At 36.7% G+C, this 12125-nt stretch overlaps 1 protein-coding gene across 4 annotated transcripts in view; it reads right to left on the bottom strand.

The window, feature by feature from the left end:
- Window positions 1-12125, bottom strand: part of LOC134806382 (teneurin-m) — a 693234-nt gene that overhangs the window by 308666 nt on the left and 372443 nt on the right. The gene's annotated exons all lie outside the window — the stretch shown is intronic.

Consider the following 12125-nt stretch of genomic DNA (forward strand, 5'->3'; position numbering starts at 1 on the left):
TAATGAGATTCCATATAACCTTTACACAGGTCTCACTTATAAGGGAAGAAATACTAGGGGCACAAAGGAATTTCATTTTATCTTATTGTCCTACTCAGACATAGACAATACGAGTCATGTTTTATAATTATACTAGCGATCCGCCCCGGCTTCGCACGGGTTAATAACTTCCTCAAGAATCACTCTAATGATAGATGAAAACCGCATGAAAATCCGTTTGTGAGTTAATCGCGAACAAACACACAAACAGACAGATGCGGCGGGGAACTTTGATTTATATGGTGTAGTGATATGGAGACAAACATGTCTATTTCCTAGGCAAAATCACCGATTTAATATCTGAGAGGACTAATCACTATTAAACGACTGTTAAGCTCTGTTTTTTTTTACATCTTAAATACTAAAATGACAATTTGATTGGCCAACTACTCAATCAATGTAGGTACAGCAAGTACCATTCTATCAAACTTTAACACATTCAGGGCCAAGAACCCGACTTTCGGGTACACTGTAGTGACTACGCGCTACATACGGCGAAACCGTGGCTACGCGCTATTAGCGCGCTTAGTGGCAATGAATGTGTTAAAAACAAATTCGTTACACAGCGTCCTAAAACTCTCATATTAAACAGTCTGGTATAAGCAAAACATTATTAAATAAACAGCAAATTACATAAAGTGTCGTTAACCCCCGGCATAGGCGATCGCAGAATTAACGGGAACTTAAAAATTGGCTGCGTAAAATCGCGTTGGCGTAACGAAATTCCCGTGGCGCATGCATCGTAAATTTGCGCCGAACGGGGGTAAGTTGTGTACTTTAGTGCGGTAAGCTTGTTGTGGATGGCGCCAGGGAGGAGCGATAGCGGGTATATAATTCTGACCTCCTAAGCTAAAAGGCCGTATTTTCAAAGAAAACTATATGCAAATACCGCTTTTTAGCTTAGGAGGGCAGAATGCTACAGAGCTGAATTTTTTTGTATACCATGTCTGTAGTAAACTTATCAATCACAAAGTTTTATTAGGCTCTCTGGTCGGACCCTCATGTCTGAGGATCGTGGTCAGTATCAGGGTTGCATCTGGAGAGGATGATCTGCCTCCACCGGGTGTCCAACGTGTCTTTGACGACTGTGTGAAAACAGAGGATGACGAGTCTTTAACTTGATCGGTACATAACATATGCTGATATAAAAAGCTTCATAATCGGGATATTAAAAGGTGACATTCGGATGTCAATTGCAGCTGCATTAGTGTTGCGGCGTCGTTGTTACCGCCGCTGTATCTGTCAATATCCTTGATAAAATGAATGACTGAATGAACGCCATAATCGCGCGGCAGTAAAGCGGCGGCGAACGTCACTCACAGTCAAAGTTGCAAAGTAACTGGTACAGTGGTAATCTGAATGTAAACTTTAGAATCAATGTTTCGTCCCTCCTCGTGGCGCCATATTTTTATTTAGAGTACCTACACGAGTACCTACAAATCATAATTAATTTTGTTTTAACAAGGCTATCACCTTAGTAAGTTAGTTTAGGCAGTGCCATTGTTGAATCCATATTAATTAGACATTAGATTTTGCAATTCGATAAGATCTTTGTAAAAACTTTGAGACAACTAAGGGGTCATCCATTAATTACGTCACACGTTTAGGGGGAGGGAGGGGGTCCAGAAAATGTGACATATTGTGACATGGGGGAGGGGGGAGACACAAACTTTGTGACGTCACTTTAACTTCATCAGTAACCGATTTTTTTTTTTAATTATTTTATTCGCTGTACATTTAAATAACAAGTTTTTAAAACGGTAATCGTTTTTATTCTTTTAATTTTCTTTCCTAAGCAGTTTTGGGTTATAAAATTACTAATATTTATATCGTCAAAAATATTTTGATAAAATATTAATAATACTTAGGTACTTACTTAATTCGATTTGGCGATTTCGTAGAAAAAATGTGACGTCACACTAGGGGGGAGGGGTTTGCCAAATGTGACCAAATGTGACAAGGGGGGGGGGGAGGGGTCAAAAAACCTAGAAATTCGTGTGACGTAATTAATGGATGACCCCTAAGAAGAAAGTTATAATGTACCAAAAAGTGTAAACATCTACCTAATCCTAAGCAATCTGAATTTTTGAATATCGCGTTATTCGTGTACAGTGGACCACGCAAGGTTTACTTGTACCACACGCTTATGTACACTCGGGCGGGTATACCTGGTTAACTCCCTGTACCTACTCTGGATCCGATTGGGATTTTGATACCTAGTTTTTACAACGTCTCTGCTGTATAATATTTAAAACTTTCGCGTTTTGAACACATTAACTCACATTTAATTTTATAGACTGGTCTATCGCGAATTTATTTTATCTGTGTCGAAACGTCCGTAAATAAAGGTAATAAAATAAATTCGCGATAGACCCGTCTATAAATAAATGTGAGTTAATATGTATCTGCTGTAATTTTAGTATAATCGGGAAAATACATAAAAATGTTTTAAGAATTTAAAATGTTCAATGGCATATTTAAGCAGTTTTATGTAGGTATGTGCTGAATTTACAAATAATACCGCCATATCACTATATGATTGAACGCTTTTCGATTGGTTAATACATATTTAAAATGTCACTAACTTGTTTGCTGATAAATAACTCGTTATAAATTAATCCACGGTGACATCCAGTGTATCAAACGATAGAAGTTATGTAGGTTAATAAAAAACATTCATATTTGTTTAATTCATTCTGCATTAGTAGGTACCTTTATAGTATGCAAAAACTGTTCATATTTATCCGGGCCTTTAAATGCCACACTTGTTTTCTAATCCCTACTAATTACCTTTTCACGTTTAAACCGCTGAACCGATTTAGATGAAATTTGTTATGGAGATAGTTTGAGACCTGGGGAAGAACATAGGATTTCTATCAATCATCATCACCATGCCACGCAGACGAAGCCGCGGGCACAAGCTAGTTCTAATTAAAGAAAGTAGGTATTTGTCACAAAATATTAATCTTTGATTATGTCGACCCTAAAAAAACATTAACGACAGTTTAAATATATCAGTGAGCCAAAACTCAAGTTATATATAATACATAATAATTTACACTAACAAATACATATTATATTGCGAAACGCTAGTATGTTTTATTTTAACGTAAAATACACGTTAAGTGGTGTTATTTTTAGTGCTATAACGCCATGTAGGTACTCGTGTGCACACAACTCACCTGCTTGTAACTTTAGCCGTGCACTTTGCGTGCAAGCGTGGAGTATTTGGCCAAGTTTACCTCACTTGTCGTGTTTGCGATATATTCTATGCAAAATTAACTGATTATATTTGAACGTTTATGTTTCGATTGATTGTAACTAGTCATGCTACGAATACGAATATGCGTAATCGCCGAAGGTCGACATTTTAACGAATATTAAAATTACAAAAGTGCTATTCTCATTCTCTTAAAGTACCTACATATTAAGTATAAGTTGCATCATGATGGGATAAAGTTTATTGTTATATTTTTAAGCGTCATCGTCCCACTTACCCGGGGTTAAGTGGTTAAACCGTTAACCCAGTGTCAAATTGTACTGGTAACCATGGTAACTCCAGGTTTAACCGGTTAATCCCGGGTTAGTGAATGGTGCAAGTGGCCCTTTTTGGTTCAAATGCCAAATTTCAACTCGACGCTCTCTAGACTTACAGAGAAGGAAATATCAATATTAGATATATACTCAGCCAATTAGATAGATATATACTCAAACCTTAATCTTTGTTTATTTCTTAATGTAGGTATCTCTGCTATGTACCTATCTACTTGTTTTTTAAAATTATGTGATTATTACTTAGGTACCATATTTACGAAATAATTAGAAAGAAAACTGTCATTATTTTTTTTCTTTAAATCCTTAAAGTCAAATATACTTACTTATTAGGCTTCATTCCACGGATCATACCTGTAATTATTAATAATAACAAACGCTAAAAGGACGTTATTAACATGAAACCTAATATTAAATTTCCCCTCAATTAGCGTTCACTTAAACCTTACAAATATTTCAGTCTTGTGTATCAGTTTTCTATATTACAATTATAATTACGCGCGGTTTAAACGATAATTTACTTAGTTAATTAATGCTTTAATTAGGAAAAAAGCCGAAATACAAATAGAAATTCATACGTACAGTGTTGCGAGGAGTTTAATTTCATATTAGAAACCTAAAAAATGAATACCCCGCCGGTCTGTTTCTTCTTCTTCCTCGTTCCCTCATTGCTGAGGATCGCGACCACATGTTACTTAGGGCATACTGAAAATTCCTGGACTGGCCACTTAGAAAAAATAAGTCGTCTCATATATCAGAATCCAGAAACTTTCAGAATGGCCCACCATTATTCTCAATTTTATGCGGTCATAAGGCCATGTGGACTGCACGGTGCAAACTGCCGCCAGCCGACCTCTTCACAGCGTTCGACCATCTCTCAGTTGTGCTCTCCTCTCTACAACGTTCTCCCTTTTGTATGGGAAATTTTCTCGCTCGAGAATATTTCCCATAGAAAATTGGGAACGTTCTCGAGAACGGCACAACTATACATCTCATGCGTGCCGGTCTGTTTAATCTTATTACCAGAGTTCGGACAATTTATCGCAAAAATAAATATGGTATGGAGCATGATACAATTTATTTAACAATTTTGAACTGCAGTTTTTGAGTGTAATCTGGAAATTTTATAAAGATACTGTGTACATAATATGAGTTTAATCAAACTTGTCCTATTTTGAGATATAAATGATTTTTGATGGTTTTGCGATGATTTGTCCGACCTATGCTTATTATTCTTAGGCCCAACATATATTGTCCTCTAATCGTTTTCAAAAATTAACTGACTAGTTTACGATCGCAGATGCTTCTAATGAAGCAGCCAACAGACCGAATGGAACGTTATCTCCAATGTTTACATTCTAATGCATCCCGAACATTCCGAAGCTATCAATTTTTATCTGTTTTCTCATTACACGGACGTTGCACTTGAGGGTAGAAACCGAAATATATTTGGTCGTTATTTATTTATTTATTCGTATGGCATTTAGAGTCGCTAATTATCAATTAATATTTTTGGTTGTTGTAATGTAACTTACAAATAAAATATGAAATAGTTATCAATGTTATCATATCAGAATCAAATGTTTTAAAAATGACAATTAGGTAATCTGTCTTTGACAGACAGACATACTGGCTTATTTATAACAGACAGACACTCGCCTGTGCTCTGTAAGCTATTAGCGACCCGCCCCGGCTTCGAACCGTTAAACTTTAACAAAGTACATACCTATGTACTTAAACCTTCCTCAAGAATCACTCTATTGATAGGTGAAAACCGCATGAAAATCCGTTCAGTAGTTTTTGAGTTAATCGCGAACATACAAACAGACAGACGCGGCGGGGGACTTTGTTTTATAAGATGTAGTGATGGCAATCGGCTGAAGTGAAGTAGACATGCGTAAAAATAGATTAAGCCAAAGTATGACATGTAATTTCGACTTATGACAGTTATATTTAATTAGAGGCCGAAGTATGACATCCGTCTTCTAACGGTCAGTGTTCAATTATTACAGTAGAACCTCAATTATACGAACTATTTACATAATTGGAACCGGGTTTGTTCCTATAATTAAAAGTTTGGATAATCGATATGTAGGTTTTGGTATGAGATAATGTAGTAATGCTGCAACAGCAACGCTGCTGCAGTCGCCATCCGAATGTAAACTTTAGATTGTATGCAATAAAACTACATTAGTACCTATACAATTTTACTTGTACCTAATTATTACGTCGTCATTTTAGCTTAATTAAATTAAGCCAGATAGATCATCATTGCAAATATATTAGGTATTACATATCCGTATGACTACGTGTAAGTCTTTTGAAAAGTATCCGCAGAACCGGCTGAATCCGCTTTCATAAAATATAATATTGTTGATCGAAATACATTTCTATCATAGATATTTTACGTGGTCTTATAGAAAATTTTGTGTCAACATATGATTTCACGGACTGTTCAAATTCAATGTAAACTTGCCGTCTTTTTGAAACCCTTTTTTTGAAGCCCTTATTTGCACTATAATATGACTTTCATGGTGACACCGCCACACTCTGTCACTGCAAAGTCAGCTTGGCCCGGCTCTAGAAAGCTACATGTTTGTCTGATATAAATAGTCTCGTTAAATTCTGTCTTGTCACGGTAATTATTTCCGTTAATCGACAACTTAGCTTAGGAACGCTGAAATGTTAAAGGATTGTCATTATTTAGAGGGGGCCTAAGCGTGGTAGGGGCGCATCTGCTGTTGCTCGTCAAGGGCGCGGATTATGGGATTCAGATTGGCGTGTTTAAATTTGTGACAGCCCTGGCTAGTCCTGACAAGGTCGGCTTATACCTAATAACCTAGTTATTCTTGTATTTTAAGTAAAATATTCGTATAGAATAGGTTTTAATTTTTTTAATGCTAGCTTTAAAGTTGTGTTGGCTCGAGTTTTATATTGAAGACGATTGTAGATTGTACAAATGTTTGATGCTAGGCTAATTCATGAAGTTGCGATGAAATGTTCGGTTATTTATTTAATAAAAAACGTAATGGGAACACAAATGCAACTTTTTTATATGTTAATGATATAGGCTATACATAAAAAGTTTATAACGAACAAAACGCAGCCAATTCAATAAAAGGAGCGTACGCCTCCCGGGAACACATACTGCGCGTTGGGAAATTCGCTTTTTATGAACTGTGTCGATGAATTTTGTTCGAAACGCCGGTGATATTCCCTGATGAGGGAGTTGGTAGGTGGACTTGGTGAAGAGTTGATTTGTGTAAAAAGCCGAACTGTACAGTCACCTGCAATAATATGTAACTCTTCGAAGGCCGCCATAATGTGACACGCTCCTATGGCTCTACAAATATTGTCAGATATTTTTGTGGCCTTCGTTGTGTAACATATTATTGCAGGGGACTGTACATCACCAACTTCTGTGTCAAACCAGGGCCCTACCGCGAAAAAGGAAATAGTGGTATGAGTAATAGATTTTAATCGATAAAAATAAATAATAAGTAACGTGATTGTATGAATGTTCCTATCCTCTTTATGGTTTACCACCCAGCATTAACAGAGCAGGGGCCCGTTTCTCAAAAGCTAGTAACTTGTAATACAAGTGGAAATCCCTTTCTAACAAAAGCTGTCAAAAAGTGACATCCGCTTGTATTACTTGAGAAACGGGCCCCAGGTGTAGTGGACTACTAACGAGTAGTTCTTAGTTATTGCAGTATATTTAATTATACGTAAAGAATGTACGTACGTATATTATTATGAAGTGTCTGCCCGATAAATGATCAATCTAATACCTTTCATAAGCTGTTCACTTTGCTTTCACCCGCTGTTTCTAACTCGAAAAAATACATCACACTTTCAACTGTTTCTTTTTACCCCATGATTTATCCCCTTACCGTTAATACGACCAATTTCCAAAGCCTTTAAGCATTGAACAGCGCCAGTGAAATAAATGACCATCTCATTTCAGCAGGATTGAACTGAATCCGACCTATTGTCGTTCTGACTTGATCAAGACTAATGACGAACCTTGTATGCTAAGTTACCTTAACGTGTTGCGATGTAAATTGGACTTTATTGCGTTGGCATAGGATCGTGTTTACGATCGGACTGAATGACAATATTCAATTTAGTATAGAATCTCATTTCTCAGAGCCAATATGGGCTACGCGTTTTTTAAGGTTGTCGTTCGGACTAATCGTGATTTTACCATGTACTACAATTGTACGACAGATATATAAGTAGTGAGGTCAAAGGGGGAATATTCGTATTAAGATACCGACTAATCTGAAATGTAAGTAAAGATATGTTATATAAAGCGAAAAATTTAAACATATATTTAACGTTGACTGTACTTACACGAGTGGGAAAAACAACGTGAACAAAAAATATCGACAATGTCGATATTACATTATTGTGATATAATGAAACACTTTAAGCTCTCGCGTTTTGTACACATATTTAATTAAGTACACGAACGGGTCTACCGCGATATGATTTCATTGTTTTTACCTTAAACCGACGTTTCAGCTGACCACACCTGACCGTCTTTCCTGACCACACTAGTACGGCTACCACTAGTTTTAACATTGACATATTAGCTCGCGTCTACGTAAATTACTTTCTATACATCTCGCTTGCACTAATATGCGAGTACGAGCAAGATACATAGAAAGTATAGACGTGAGTGAATATGTCAATGTCAAAACTGGTGGTAGTGGTTCTGGTGCAACTCGGCTGAAACGTCGGAATTTAAGGTAAAAACAATGAAATCATATCGCGGTAGACCCGTTCGTGTAATTAAATATGGTGTAATGATTTTCATATTACGCGAACTATGACTTTGAGGTACTTCGACATCACATAATAGACTTTACACAAGTGTTGACATCATTAAATTAATATAAGTATGTTTTAGATGAGACACGCGAGCTCTTCAATTGACTACCATCATGTAATACTTTGGATTAGTTGGATGGATTTGGATTGGATGGATGGATGGATGAATTGGATGCTGCAGTTAATCGGGAGGATAGGGGGGAGGCCTCTGCACAGCTGTGGGACACCTTGAAGGCTCGTAAAAAAAATTGTTTTATATTCATTTTATAACACTTATTATATAATGAGTTTTGTCCTCTCTTTCATAGAAGTAAAAAAAATGAACAGGCAGTATTGCGATTTTAAAATATGTTAAGGTTTTGATATTGATATGATACCATCGTTCACGCTTGAATGCGCTGCGAGTGTCGTAAGTTATCTCGCATTATACATATAGTAATAGTAACGCTGTCTCGCTCACACATATAGGAACGGATCCGCATCAGTGTGATATCCGTATTAATAAGATAAATTCGCATTAGCGGACTTACTATCTGATAATTATCTTTTGCACTGAAGTTTTCTTTCAAATTCTAAGGGATACATATGCATACATGCTAAGTACCTATTGAGCATTTGTCTTATATCCTTAAATTTCACACTAAAAAGCCTATTGGATTAGATGTTAGCTAAACTAGGCAGCATTGTGTCCCACTTTAATTAAGCTCCTGTAATGAGCTGATGTCGCAAATTCTCACAAATTATGTTTTACTCTGTTGGCTTACCCCGTTCTCGACGTTGACGTAAGGTGTGTTCGGGTTATACAAACTATACTCTGTATCTATAAATTGTAAATACAGATGTCAATCACAATGAAAAAATCAACGATGATCAACTCTGGCCTACTCTGTACCTTTACTGTCTTTTGTCTGGATACTCTGTATCTTTAGGTATTTAAATAAAAGTAAACAAAATCTACCCTCAAATGGCTCGTTAAGCCAGTAGATGAAAATATTACACGATCAAATAATGTAGGTTAAAATCAGGTCGTTCAGTGACTGATCCAGGCGGTTTTGTAATTGGTCGGTTAACCAATAAACGTTATAACTACCCGAACTTGTACAAATTGTTTGTTTACTTTTATTTAAATACCTAAAGCTACAGGGTATGTTGGCTCCGTGAGCTGTAGACCGCGCGATAAGCTGAAAAATGTAAAGTTAAAAATACTTCGTCGAGTTATTATCACGGCGAACTTACAATGGTCTTAAGCGCCATAGACTTGATACTGACGCTTAAGTCTTTCATCCCAATTTCCGCCATTATAAACATTTCCAAAAAAACTAACCACAGAAAAATTATATCTAACTGCCGAGTTTGACCACAAAATTTCACGAGAATCTGTTGAGAAATGTGACCTGTAGAGGAGAACATCCGGACATATGAAATTTTTTGCCGAAGCTGATACGAGACCTTCGCGAACGCTAGGTCAAAAACGTCCAAAATTTAGCGATACTTACTGAATCAAATCCCAACTCGAATAGAAATCGCTTCGCAATCGTATAATTTCAGTTCGATTTAGTATTTTCGTTTAAGCAAGTTATTACAGAGTTATTGCTAACATGTTTTAATATGAATTAAAATTATAAAATTTCTTAATATGTATTTTGATATTGATATGATAATACGACCGCGCTTATTTGGTGCGCGCGAAATTCATAGCGAGTGTCAAAACAAAACAAAACAAATCAAAATGATAATTTAAACATGGAATTGATCTCGCGGATATAACATATATATTACGTTAGTTACTTAGTTACCGTGTCAACATTACGAGGAACAAGCTGCCAATAACTCAATTTAATGCGCCATGCAGCGTCAGCTAATTCGATAAACTCGAAAACTGGAAATCGATATTTGAGATGTCAGAAAACCTTCGTTATGACCAAGAGCGGTATTAAGATTATAAAATTTCTTAATATGTATCTTAATACCGCTCTTGGTCATAACGAAGGTTTTCTGACATCTCAAATATCGATTTCCCATTTAATATTAATGATATGAGAATAGTAAAGAGAAAATATAAATAAAAAACATGATTCAATAAAATGTAGGTATACCTAAACTTCAAGCTTGAATTTGTATAAATTTTTAGTTAAAATATATGCTCATTATTCATATTTCAATAAAAATTGACTTTGTGAACAAATTAGGTTGTTACATGTCAAATGCTAAGCAATGATTTCATATTAGCTTACCGTTTTGAAATTCCATCGGTCCAAGCTATAGGTAGGGTCATCCATTCCATCACCAACCATCATTTTGTAAACTCTTATCAACATACCCCTGAAGCACTACCACCAGTTTTAACATTGACATATTCACTCACGTTTAAGTAACTTACTTTCTATGCATCTCGCTCGTACTCGCATATTAGTGCAAGCGAGATGTATAGAAAGTAATTTACGTAGACGCGAGTTAATCTGTCAATGTCAAAACTGGTGGTAGCCGTACTGGATTGTGGGTTCGGGAATGATTTCGTGTGTTTATAACTTTGTTTATTGTGATGATGATGATGATCCTTCCGGCCGATTTCGACAGTTTGTTGACTTCGACTCCTAGTTAGTTCGGCGCTCGTGCTCGTGCTCGTGCTGACGTAGCCGATCCTTGAGGTGAACCCCCGCGCACATTGAGGGCACGTGAGAACACCAGCCACATATTGGTAGTAAATGGAAGCAGATTGGCGTTTGTTTATTGTAAAATAGTTACCAATCTGTGAATTAAAAATAGGTTGGCAGTAACCTCCAAATGTGCTTTGAAAATAGTTACCTGCTGTTTTTATAGTTTTTACCTGATTTCTGGGTAGTGTAAAACGTTCCCGCACCTAAAATCCCGGGTTGGTAGCTTATCAATGTGACCAGATTCAAAGGTTGACATTCTGCAAAAAAAACACGGGCGACGTCGACGTCCGGAGACCTACGACATTTTACGAAAACAGCCGAGGGCGTTTGTCAAAACGCGTGACATATCGCCATAAGCGTTTCCCGTCCGTATTTCCGGAAAATAGTAAACTGTAGATAACACACTGTCCGGACAGTTGTCCGAATTAAAACCGGGCCCGGGGCGAACAAAAAATGCAATATTAAGGTAAATATCGCGCTGGCGCCCACACAATTAGTTCTGTTTTTGCAATTGCTCCCGGTTGGCCTAGTTAAAATATAGCTTTTACTCGGTGTCAGGAATCTGTATAATCCCGTGGGTTCCAGCAGTTATGTGGACTTTTTATCTGTAGTTGATAAAAGAATAATTATGTAACAGTCCACATGTTGCTACTTTACCGCCCTAGGGCGGGATTAACGGCAGTACGTGCCTATGTCAAAAATTTAAAGGGCCATATGTATAGTATGAATTATCTCAGGTGATTTTTTCGGGCTCGGACCGTATACAAAAGGTATTGTTTCCTTTATGCAGTGGTTACACTGCTTACTGCTATTAATAGCCCCGACATAAGTAACGGGAACAAGTCCGTTTAAAAATCAAATTCACCAATCTAATTACATGGTTCAAATTCATGAAACAGCCCATTCGGAGATAACACGTTTTGTTATCTGAGTTATCTCCAAAAACAAGACCACCCTGATTGTTCTCTGAACATCGAGCTGTCATATGAATTTGAACCTTAATACTATCACGGTAGTTGCTTTTTAAACGACATGGTTGCT

Source organism: Cydia splendana, chromosome 3 (assembly GCF_910591565.1).
Source record: "Cydia splendana chromosome 3, ilCydSple1.2, whole genome shotgun sequence".
Classification (NCBI taxonomy): Eukaryota; Metazoa; Arthropoda; class Insecta; order Lepidoptera; family Tortricidae; genus Cydia; species Cydia splendana.